This window comes from Aethalodelphis obliquidens, unplaced genomic scaffold (genome assembly GCF_003676395.1).
Source record: "Aethalodelphis obliquidens isolate GAN/ISIS:26980383/991018 unplaced genomic scaffold, ASM367639v1 scaffold41, whole genome shotgun sequence".
In the NCBI taxonomy this organism is placed as follows: domain Eukaryota; kingdom Metazoa; phylum Chordata; class Mammalia; order Artiodactyla; family Delphinidae; genus Aethalodelphis; species Aethalodelphis obliquidens.
The window spans coordinates 9,893,555-9,905,939 of NW_020837985.1; the positions used below are offsets into that span (position 1 = coordinate 9,893,555).

At 49.4% G+C, this 12,385-nt stretch overlaps 1 protein-coding gene across 3 annotated transcripts in view; it reads right to left on the reverse strand.

The window, feature by feature from the left end:
• Positions 1-12,385, reverse strand: part of ST3GAL1 (ST3 beta-galactoside alpha-2,3-sialyltransferase 1) — an 88,011-nt gene that overhangs the window by 37,245 nt on the left and 38,381 nt on the right. For all 3 annotated transcript variants that reach the window (XM_027132523.1, XM_027132525.1, XM_027132524.1), the window contains exon 2: positions 5,645-5,699. The gene's annotated coding sequence lies outside the window, so the exon portion shown is untranslated. The remainder of the gene's footprint in view (positions 1-5,644; positions 5,700-12,385) is intronic.

The following is a 12,385-nucleotide window of genomic DNA, read 5'->3' on the forward strand; positions in this document are numbered from 1 at the left end:
CAAAATCTCTCGTTCTGCCTAATTTGCTTTAAAACACACAGGCGTCCTTTCATCTTCTCCTAAAATGCCTGTGGTGAGAGGCGGGCTTTGAAGAGGCTGGCTGCTCTCCTGGGGTCTCAGAGGCTGGCCAGGGTGGCAAGTCCAGGCATGTCTCAGGGTCTGGCGGAGCACCTGACACCAGTCAGGGTCTCCACCTGAGAGTCCCAGAGCTTCTATCTTGCCAGCTAGGTGACCTCGCCCAGCCACGGGGCGGCATCCCGGGTTGACACAGGGACCGCTGGAGTTTGAGGGAGGGACATGGGGGTAACTACAGCTCTCTCCAAATGTACAGCACGGGGTGGGAGTGAGGGACGATGAAATCAAATTCATATTTTATGGCAACTCAAGAAAAATTTAAACACAAAAGTTCTCTTTGCCCATTTGGACCTCCTCCTTCCCTTTAGTGTGTGCTGTGCATGCGCATCCAGACCTCCTTGGAAGATAACATTCCTCCTTAATCTCATAAAGGGCCACAATTCCTTAGGAGATAACCTTTCCTCTTAATCTGGTAAGGGGTCACGATGACCCATGACCCGTTACTTGCTCTGGACGTGTAGACCTGGATTGTGTAAACTGCCCATAATACGTCATTTGATGTCCAACCCTTTGTCTCAAAAACTTGTATACCTGTGCTCTGATCTTTAACGGGAGGAACAGTCCTCAGAGCTTTCTAAAAGACTGTCTCCTGGGCTATAATCGTCAGGTTAGCTCGAATAAGATTTTCCATTTCTTTCTTACATGGGCTATTGATTCGTTTTTTTCATCCATAAGAACATGATCTGAAGAGGGGCTGCCCCAGCTCTTTTCTCTGGCTCTATTCTTTTGCCCTCTGGGAACCTGACCCTTTTCACCTTCACATCCTTCCCTCTCCCAGTGAATGACCAACATCTTTATCAAGGAAGATACTGGCAGGTGAATTCTACATGGGTGTCTGTGTGTGTGCTGTGGACTAGAGCTGCACGTCAAATAGTTTCAATCTCAGTTAAAAAAAGGAATCATCTAAAACCTAGAAGACTGAACTATTAGAATGAGTTTGCATCCTCATATTAATGCAAATAATAAGTACATGGTCTTCAGATTCAACTTATATTCACGAGGCCTCTACAATATGCCCAGATGCCAATTTCCTTCCTATTTTATCGGTAGATAAGCAGGTTAGAGAATAAGTGCCTTCTGACAAGCCATGACCTGCAATTGGTCCCAAGAACGTTCACTCCCTTCTGTTTCCTGAGCTCAGCCTCTGAAAGCACTGACTGAGCTAAAATCGTCCCTAAAATTTAGAAGAATTCACCCTGAGCTCAGGCTCCAGGCATGAAAGGAGTGGGGTCTCTCCCACCTCATACCAGTCTCTCTTCTCTGACCCAGGACTCGCCGGTCTTCTGCCAGCATCCCTGAAACACTAACAAGCTAGCTTATTAGCTTGTTAGTGGAATAAAATCAAACCCCAGACCTTACACCCATGCTTTTCTACTTTCCGTATCTTAAAGTATCCTGTTATCAACCAAACGTCCTTGGTGATGGAGTGAGTGGCTTTCTGTCTCCTGTCGCCTCCCAGCAGGTGAATTTCATGTCTCCAGCATCATCTTCCCCCGAATTTCCCTGGTTCCCTCTCTTCCCCTTTTCCCCAGAATTCATATGAGACTGGGATGTATTGGATGGAACAGACCAGAAGAAAATTTGATTTGATTAAAGCAAAGAGAGACATTAGCTTTAGTTAGTAAACATAGAACGTGTTTCGCCAATGAATTTGGGGCAGACGTTGTGGAAAACAGAAAACGTAGAGAAGTGAAAGTTTTCTGAACATTTATATTTTTGTGACCTTGAGAGCGAGCTCAGTCATTGAGTCTCTAGAGTTTGACCAAATGTAGAAAACGGTCAGGTTGAGCCTGAACTGCCCTTGAGAGCACAGACTGTGTCTTATTTAGTTCTGTGTCTCTGGTGCTGGGCCCTTGGCCCTGGGCCCTCATGGGGGGCCTGTTAATGGGCAGATGGACAGGTGGATAGCCCAATGATGCTGATGGGCTTGCTGGTCGACCACCAGGCTCCCTGCTCCTTGGGGAGGAAGCAGGGAGGGTTGAGCCTCACGGTACATGAGCTTTTTGCCCCTTTCTCATGGGAAACTTTCAAGGAACTCATGGTAACCAGGCAGAACTGCTTTCTGATTATTATTTTTCCAGTTGAATGAGATTAAGTTCACAGAAGACTTAATAAGTCCTTTTGGGCCCTGAGGAAAGATACATATTCCTTTGCTCCCGGAAATGAGTTTCTGGCTCTGCAGACCCAGGTCTCAGATCAGGGAGAGGTGAGGACTATTTGAAGCCCTTTACACGAATGCCTGAGGCAGGACGGCCAAGGCCGTGCCCCCTTCATTGGGCCCCTCCCTGCCAAGAGCCCCATGTCAACAGAATTGAAGGGAAGCTGCCGAAACTCTCCGTCCCTGGGCCTGACTACTGCCTGCTTTGAGGCAAAGGCTCGTGGCATTTCAGGATCGCAGAGGGTCACGGGAAGCATCACACATTTCTGCTTTTTTTTTTTTTTTTTTCCAGGTGCAGAAACTAAGGCTCCGGGGTAGGGGGGAGAGGATGTGACTTGTCCAAAGTTGTAAATGAGAACGTGGTGGCAGCAAGATTCGAAGCTGGGGTCCCTCACCCCCAAAGTATGTCCCTTCTGGCCCACCTGGCCCATGAGCTGCTCCACCAAAAGCTAGACAACATCAGCACCAACACAGATACAGAGCAGACGGAGCCCAGGATGGGACGGGCCCGCCCGAGATCACAGCCTGCTAACGGCCACGCCCCCGTCCCCACCCCCGGCTCTGTGGGCTGGAGCCCCCTCTCCTGCGCTCAGCTTGAGGTCAGCAGTGCAGCTCCAACCTACTTTCCTGCTCTGTTTCTGTGATTTTGGAATACAGATTCCTGCCCTGCTTGGAAGCATGGGTCTGAAATGGTACATTACAGTGCACGGAAAACCCACAGTCTTGGTATAAACACACATTTTGAGAATAAATGCAAAGCAAGAATGTGAAACCATTTCAAATGTCACCCAAGAGTGAACTGTGCAAAGAGGATGAAGAAATGAGACAAGCGGTTTCCTGTTAGAGATATACCTTCTCTCTGCCCCATTCAATTTTTGATTTTTCTTGCTACACAACTGCTACTCCCTGCCACACCCCTAGACACTTGGAGGTGACAGATGGAGGGAACAACGGAGATGATTAGGAACTGTGTTGCTGGAAGGTGGGGAGGCAAGCACATAGAGAATCAGAATCCAAGGGTGCAAAGGTACAATAAGCACATGCCCTGCCCCAGGGCCTTTGCACGTGCCCCTCCCTCTACCTAGAACATGTTCTCAAGGTGGAACCACAGGGCTTGCTCCTTCACTGCATTCATTCTTCTGCCCAGCTGCCCTCCTAGGAGAGGCCTTCCCTGATCACCCCAAGACAGTCTTGCTGTCACTATCCCTTTGCTCGGCTGCATTTTCCTTCATAGCTTAATCAGAAAAATGACACTCCATTGTATACTGAATTCCTTCTTTGTCTCCTCCCTACCAGGAGGGCAGGAACTTAACCTGTGTCCCTCACTGCTGTGTTGCCCCCTGCTGAGAACAGCGTTAGGGTCTCAACAAATATGTGTGGACTGACGGCAGAGTGAAAAGTGCTCCAAGCTCAGGGAGCAGAGGTTCATTCTGGTGTGCGCACAGTGAAAATGAGGGAACTTGGTCATTTCCGGGCCTCAGTGTTCTCATATGGTGAATGGGATGATTCCAATGACAACCTCAACCAGCCTGGCCCATGAACAGCCGGCCACAGTACCCGGCTCAGAGCTGGTGCCCTCCGAACTCTGGACCTTGTGTCTTGAGGTTTCCTCTCCTAGCTGAGCTCTGCTTGTCCCCACCCGAGCAGATCAGCCATCCTCAGGGAGAGGAAGTCAGGGCCCAGCCTACAGATTTCCTTTGGCTTCTGCAAAAACAGCAAAACCAAAAATACTACAAAACCACACTGTGTATCTGTACAGGGCTCAGAGCCGTGGCCAGCAGGTGTGAGTCCTGCCTGCTGGGCTCCTCTGTGGCAGGAACAGAACGCAGAGCACACAGCTCATGAGCAGGCGCCTGGCCCCGCTGTGGGGTCCACGGGTCTGGTTCCCAAGATCCTGGAGCCTCCGTCTGACCTCCCTGGAACAGTAGGATGGCCTCTGTCGGCCACGGGAGGCTCATTCCTGAACCCACGTGTGCATCTGGCTCTGGGTTTGTCCTGACCAGGGTATGCATGGAGGATAGGGTGGTTTTTATCAAATGCCACCCCCTTCTCAGTCCTCTGCCCCCATGGCTCTTCCCTGTCAACAAGGAATCTGCATGAGCATCATCAAAGGCTCACCGATGCCCCAGCTGGGAAACCACGGCCAAGGGTCAGCCTTGGTCCATAACCCACTGTACAGATGGGCAAACTGAGGCCCCGTGAAGAGGAGGGCCTTGGCAAAGTCCACACAGTGTGATGTGGCAGAACCAGACCTAGAACCAGCTTTCCGGACTCCTGGACAAGGACAATGGCCGTTAGATTGTGGTTTTCATATCTTCTTTAAACTGAATCTCACCCAGGCAACAAGTAGCTACTAAAACTCAGCTTTTCCGGTTGATCCAAGGGTGGGGACTCCTGGCCCAGCGGCTGGGCCGCCTCACCACCCCTAAGGGGGTTTTAAAACCAAAGCCCTTCACAGACCACACCCACTGTCCACTCTAGTAGCCTGTGAATGACACACTCACTTCCACCCCGACTCCAGGGTTTTCTTTGAGGACTTTGGAGACCAAATCAGGTAGTTTATTTGTGGTCATGTTACTAAATGGGGCTTGTTCATTCTCAAAGGTTTTTCAAAACTGAGTTCTAGGAAATCTTCTGAAAAGGAAGACAGAAGGTTTCAAGGATGAGAAAGAGGAGATGGAAGAAAGGGGATGTGAGAAGCAGCAGGACGAGGAGAAAGTGGATATGGTCGGAGCCACAGTGAGGATGCAGGACAGAGGCTGGTGGAGAGCATTAGCACCCAGTGGGTGCCTATCTGCATGTGGGGTGGAGGTGCTGGGGGCCTCCAGGCTGGACCCACCTCCACGCCTGCCCTGCCTTCCTTCCCACCACCAAGTCAAGGGTCCTGCTTTTGGAATCACAAAGAAAGACCCATTCATCTCCAAAATAGTCTATAGATACAGTCTGTGCATAGAGTATCTGCCCTTTATAACGGGGTTATAACGCATTTCTTATTTGCACGTGTTGGCTACTTGCTGATGCATCTGAATGTGGCAAAAAGGGGAAACGCTTAGTTAACCAAGACTCTTCTATGATTAGACACACATCCCTATCCCTGAACATTGCACGACCGCGTGAGATTAGAAAGGACTGCCTTCTAATCACCCTGTAGGTACGGAGAGCCTACTGTGCTCTGGATGCTGTAGAAGGCATCGGAAGAAATATGACAATAACCAAGTCACAGGCCTCCCACGCCTGGGTGGAGGAGGACGGTCATTTCAGCATGGTTTAAGGCACAGAAAACAAGGCGATTAAGAGTACAGATTCTGGCATCAAAGAGAGCTGGGTTCAAATCCCAGCTCTGCAACTTACCGGCTGTGTGACCTCTGGGGAGTTCCTTAACCTCTCTGAGCCTCAGTCTCTGCATCTGAAAAATAGAAGAAAATACTCAGTCTTAAGGAGAGGGAGTGAAGATCTAACGAGAGCGCCTGCCTTCTACTCAGCTCAGACACAGAGTAAATACTGACTGCTGATGAGAAGAGGCATGCCGCGGTGTGGGGAGGGAACAGCGGTCACCTACAGAGCCCTGCGGGGAGTCAGGGGACCTGAATGTGCAGGCTTTCTGCTCCGAAATGTAAATGAAATCTCCATGCTGCCTGATCACCATGACCGCTTCCTGCTCTAGACAGAAGACAGAGGAGGGCGTATTCCGATCCTGAGACCGCTGTGTGCCCCACACTGAGCTAAGATTCTTCACGTGTGGTTTAACCTCCCAGCCTCCGACAGGACAGAGGAGGAAACTGGGGCCCATCAGGTGGAGCCCAGTGGGGTCCGAGAGGGGCTGGAAACCTGTCTGTCGGGTCGAAGCCCTTCTCTGCCCAGAGGACAGAGGGCAGACAGGAGCAGGTGGCACCTGCAACTGAATTCGTGGCAAGTCCCAGATCACATGTGGGGTGGGAGGGGGTCTGACTCGGGAATATTCTAACAGGCAGCCAACAGCTGCGCGCTTTGCATCTGCAAAGGGAGAGAGAACTTGAATCTGAGAATTAGGAGGGGTCACTGCTATTTTAGCACTTCTCCCTAAACGTGGAGTAGGGGAAGGGCCCTCCGTAAACCACAAGGACGATGTGCTATGGTATTATTATTATCAATAAGCCTGTGGGCTTGCAGCTGCTTCAGCCACATGCTGTCTTAGCTCTTGTCCCCTGCGAGGCGTGCAAAATGCTCCTGCCCCTGGGGGTGGCGATGAAAACCTCTGAATGGTCAAGACCTCCAGGTCCTCTTTCTCTCCCCCTCATCTGAGCACACCCGCGACCGTGGACCTGAGCTGGCTGACCTCTGCCCGTCAATAATGGATGACCTGTGGACATTAGTATCACATAGCACCCGCCCCGGCCAGCAGGAGGGAGCCGCTGCCCAGGATGTGCCCAACCTGCCTCTGACTCTCCGTGGAAACAACAGGAAAGGAGGATTTTTTTTTGGTTTTTTATTGAAGTATATCTGATTTACAGTGTTGTGTTAGTTTCAGGTGTACAGCACAGTGATTCGGTGATATATACATATTCTTTTTCAGCTTCCTTTCCCTTATAGATTATTACAAAATACTGAGTATAGTCCCCTGTGCTATACAGTAGGTCCTTGTTGGATATCTATTTTATATATATTAGTGCATATATGTTAATCCCAAACTCCTAATTTATCCCTCCCCCCTTCCCTTTTGGTAACCATAAGTTTGCTTTCTAGGTCTGTGGGTCTATTTCTGTTTTGCAAATAAGTTCATTTGTATCTTTTTTTTCTAGATTCCGCATGTAAGCAATATGATATTTGTCTTTCTCTTTCTGACTTACTTCACTTAGTGTGATGATAATCTCTAAGTCCATCCATGTTGCTGCAAATGGCATTATTTCATTCTTTTTCATGGCTGAGTAATGCTCCACTGTGTGTGTGTGTGTGTGTGTGTGTGTGTGTGTGTGTGTGTATAAAAATAACATGTAAAAATAACATCTTCTTTATCCATTCACCTGTCGATGGACATTTAGGTTGCTTCCGTGTCTTGTATTGTCAATAGAGCTGCTATGAACTTTGGGGTGCATGTATCTTTTCAAATACTACAATTTTCTCTGGATATACATCCAGAAAGGAGGAATTTTAAAAAATCATCAAATAGTTTAATTAAAAGTAATTACTTTCCAGAACAAGCAGCACGTATTGCTTGTACCCCTTCTCCCACCACATGCAGGGAGCTACGGGAGACACGGTCCATAATTAACGTCAGGTGAGCCTCAAGGCCATACATGCAGTGGCAAGGGGCACGGGCTGTGAAGCCACACTGCCAGCTCTGTCACTGCTGGCTGTGCCTCCTTCAGTGAGTCACTTACCCTCAGTTTCCTCATCTGTAAACTAGGAACATTGAGACTGCCTACCTCCTAGGGTTGCTGAGAAGATTAAGAAGGTCAATGTATATACAGTGACAAGGAGAAAGTGCTCTCTAAGGACCAAACTACCATCATCATCACCATGACGTCATCATCACCATATCATCATCATAATTATATCATCATCATTACTGTCATCACCATCATCATCACCATCATCATCATCACATATCATCATCATCATTATCATCATCTCATCATCATCATCATCTCATCATCATCATCATCATCATCACCATCATCATCATCATCATCTCATCATCATCATCACCATCATCATCATCACCATCATCATCATCATCGTCTGCTCTTGGCCAGATGCTGCACATCACATGAGAAGTGTCACTGCTCCCATTTCCCAGATGAGGAAACTGAGCCTGAGATAAGATAGCACACACTGAATTATTCATCATGCCAATAATTAATTAGCAATGAGCTGGGAGGAGGCCCAGAACTTTCACATGGTACTCTCTTCTCCATGACACTGCTGGCCTGAGCACATCAGGCAGAGGGCTTGGAAAGGCCGGCTGTCCCCATGTCCTTTAACCTTTTCATCCCCAGGCAACAGCGCCATCTGCTAAATAAACATCCTCGGACACGGTCCTTCCTCAGCAAGGCCAGAAGTGGGCAAGGTAACATGAATGAGGAAAGAGAAATGAACACGGGGGTTTTGAGCGTTGCCATGGAACCCCAAGAGGTCATTCCAAGCTCGTGGTTCTGTGTCAGAAACTTCCCCGGACCCAAAGCAGTGAGAATAAGTTCTCCTGATGCCCACCCATGCCCAGCCCTGTCACATTATGGTGCTTTGCTGGCGGGGGGCAGTATCTGTGGGAGGGAGTTTAGAGAATTATGGCCACCTTGGAGTTTATAACAACATCGTCGTAAAAAAGGATCTCTCTGAGTCTACCCTGGCTCTGAACATTGCCTAACTACCTTGGTATAAGCACAAAGGCCACGAGAAATCTGCTGAGATTTTGCTGACAAACCCACTCTGTCTAATGTGAGGGATCCTGGTTGGCCTGAGACCATCACTTGTCCACACAGCAGGCTCACAGCACAGCCAGGAGCACAGCCCAGGGCCTCCTAACCCTGGGTGGCTCCTGTCAGCTGCCTCAGGCTTCACGGTAGGATCCCCAAAATATATTTTCTGAGCACCTAGTGTGTGCCAGGAATTGGAACAGAGGCCAAGGATTTAAAGATAAATGGAATGAGAGATACCTACACAGGGGAATACCCAAAACGTGGGACAAACACCACCAAGTACTCCCAGCAGCCTTGCACCTATTCAGTGCTCCCAAGCCAGACGCCCTAAGTGCCTGGCCCATCACATTCACAACAGCCCTACAGAATAAGGCACTGAGTGGTATCTCCCCACCAAATACATAGGCTAAAGCCCTAACCTCCAATGTGACTGAATTTGGAGACAGGGCCTTTAGAGAGGGAATTAAGGTTAAGTGAGGTCATAAAGGTGGGACCCTAAGCTGACAGGACTGGTGTCCTTATAAGACATGCACACACAGAAGGAAGGCTGTGTGAGAACACCATGAGAAGGTGGCCAGAAAGAGAGGCCTCGCCAGAAACCAACCCTGGCAGCACCTTGATCTTGGACTCTGAGTCTCCAAAACTGTGCAAAAAATATACATTTCTTTCATCTAAGCCACCCGGTTTGTGATACTCTGTCACGGCGGCCCTTGGAGGCTAATCCAGGGCTATAACTGTCATCCCCATTTTGCAGATGAGGAAGTTGAGGCACAAGGCGGTGACGGACCATACTGAAGGCCACACAACTACTAAGAGGTAGAGTCAGACCCACGCATCTGGCTGCAGAGCCCAACGGTTGACGGCCAATTGTATTATGCAAACATCGTTCCCCTCTCTTTGCCCCCAACCCCTCACCGTGGGGGACTCTAACTCCCTGCTCCACCGACGCTGGGTTTGGCCATGTCCCTTGCTTTGGCCAATAGAGTGTGAGCAGACGTGCTCTGTGTGCCACCTCTAAGCAGAAGGTTTAAATTTGACTGTGTGGCTCGCTCCGTTCTGGCGTGAGCACAGCGTGTCCTAGACGGTGACCACCTTCAGCCCGGGCCCCTGACCGAGAGAACTCAAGGAACACGGCTGAGCCGCAGTCACCCTGCCGTTGTGATGTGAACAGGAAATAAGCATGTGTTGTACGTCACTGAGATTCGGGGACTCTGTTAGGCAGCACCATACACGGTTCCTTTTGCAATTATCCAGACTCCTTCCAACAAACAGTCCATTCGGAAGGACTGAGTAGGTGGTCTGGAGACTTCCAACCCAGGCTCTGCCATTCACCAGCTTTGTGGCTTTGGACAAGCCACTTCACTTCTCCGAGCCTCTGTTTTCTCATCTGCAAAATGGGCATAATAACAGCACCCCCCCCCCACCCCGACCCCGATCCTGGGGTTGTTGCAGGGACTCAGTGAGAGATGATAGAAAGTTCTCAGCACAGCGTCTGACATAGTAGGTGCTCGTACGGTTGGTAAGCGGGATGGTGGTGTGATGTATTAAGTCGGAAGGTGGACGGGACTGGATTCGAATCAAGTGGTCCTCTTTTCAGCACATCCTTACAGCAAGGCCTCCCTCCACGTCGATCGGGTGGAAGTCTGCATTCTACAGGAGGGGGCGGGGCCGGTCCCACTCAAGAAGGCAGCAGGAAGCAGGCTGCGCGAGGAACCGGGAGGCACTTGGTTCTCGCAAAGGCAAAGCTGGGCTCTCCCCAGCCCAGAGTCAAGAAAGCCTGGACAGGAAGGAGGGCTGAGAAAGCACTTTGAGGGTCTGGCTCCTCTTCTCCCCCCTCCAGTCCCACTTCACAGATGAGAAACTGAACCTGGGAAGGGGGAGTGTCTTCCCCAGGGTCACACAGCCACTTAGCTTCGGAACTTGGAATAGAACCTTGGTCTCCTGAGATGAGCGTCACTCCTCCGCCTCCTGCTCTTCTACGAGGAAACGTGGCTCATTCCTTCCGCTGGCTCGGAAGGCAAATGTCAAGTTTCTCTATCTCTGTGGGTGGATTTACCAAAACTCAACATAACTCAACAAGCTTTTCTCTGAGTCACTTCAAAACATCTCCCTTGTCTTTCAGGGAGAGTCGATCTCATTCACATGCTCCATGGATCCTGGAATGGGAAGTGGGGTGGTCAACTGTGAACTCAACGCAGGGCATAAAGGAGGAGTTGGTGGGCACTGGATCTGGTTTGGGGTCTTTGTTTGTTGGTCTGCTTTCCCCCAAGCCTTGCGATTGGCAGTAGGGGGAGAGTGGGTGCGGGAAGGTACAGAATCCGCTCTTCAGAGCTGCTGGTCCAGAGTACGTGAGACAGGATGCTGTACGTTAGAGAAGAGACAGGAAAGGTGAGCACAGGCTGTGCTAGACAGGGAGGGCTTCAGGGAAGAGGTGAGCCTGGCACTGGTTCTAGAAAGACGGGGAGAATAAGACAAGGTAGAGGAGAAAAAGAATTCCAGAGTCTTGTGGGGTAAAGTTTTGAAAGAGAGCAAGGAGGACAAACATCCCACTTTTGTGTTTTTGTTTTTCTTCACAGGGCCGGGGGCAGAGCTGGTAATGAGTAATCGGTAGAATCCATGATCTGAACATTCAGGGAGCATCACTGGAGTGTGCCTCAGTTTATCCATCTGCAAAATGGGGAAACTGCAGCCAACTGTATAGGCTTCTGGAGGGTAGAGAAGGATGAAACCCACGTGGGACATCCCAGAGGAGGCCCTGCAAGTTGTCTAGAGTTACACTGCCCAGCACAGCAGTCACTGTTGAAAGGCAATTCTTCATGGGTCTTCTGCACGTCTATGTGTCTTTGGGGCAGAAGCAACGACAGCTTCTGTTCTGGACTATCTTTTCAAGGATGCAGAGGGAATGGAAGATAGAGGTAGTGTGTCCCTCTGGAGCAGAGCCCAGGTCTGCTTACCATCCAGTATCATAATAAAGACTATTTTTTATTAGTAATAAAGTTGGGTAGGTTTGCTTGCAGACCATTATAAAAGATCATGGATCTCATCTACAAAGCAAAGCCATGGGACTTGGGAAGCAAGTAAATGATACAAACGAAAGCTCAGACTGCCTTCTGTGTGTGCTATGAGTAATACAGTCCTTCGTGTCTGATCCAGGAAGCTCACGTCTTCTGCCAGCATCTCCCAACAGGCTGATTTGTTAGCTTACAACTAGAATAACATCTCAAGATTTTCAGTTCTTCACAGCCACTGGCCACACGTGGCTATTTTTAATTAAAATGAAATAAAATGTAAAATACAGTTCTTCAGTTGCGACAACCATATTTCAAGCACTTAATAGCCTCGTATGGTTAGCAGGGACTGGACAGGACAGATGGGGGCCATTCCCATCACTGGGAAAGCTCTATGAAGAGCACTGATCTAAGACATAAGGGCACAGGGTATGGGGCCGGACCAGCTTGGGTTCAATCCTTGCTTCTGCAATTTCTGGCTCTGAGACTTTCAGCAAGTTATTTCAGCTGAGTTCCCTTTCCTTGTCTGTAAGGCAAGAAAAACAGGGCTGACCTAAGGGTTCTTATGAGGATTCCGCAAGACAGCACATACAAAGGGTGCAGTCCAGCCTGCTGAGGGGGTCCCTAAACAGGAACTAATAATTTAGATATTGAGCAAATGCCACTTCCCCTTCACACTACAGTGGCAG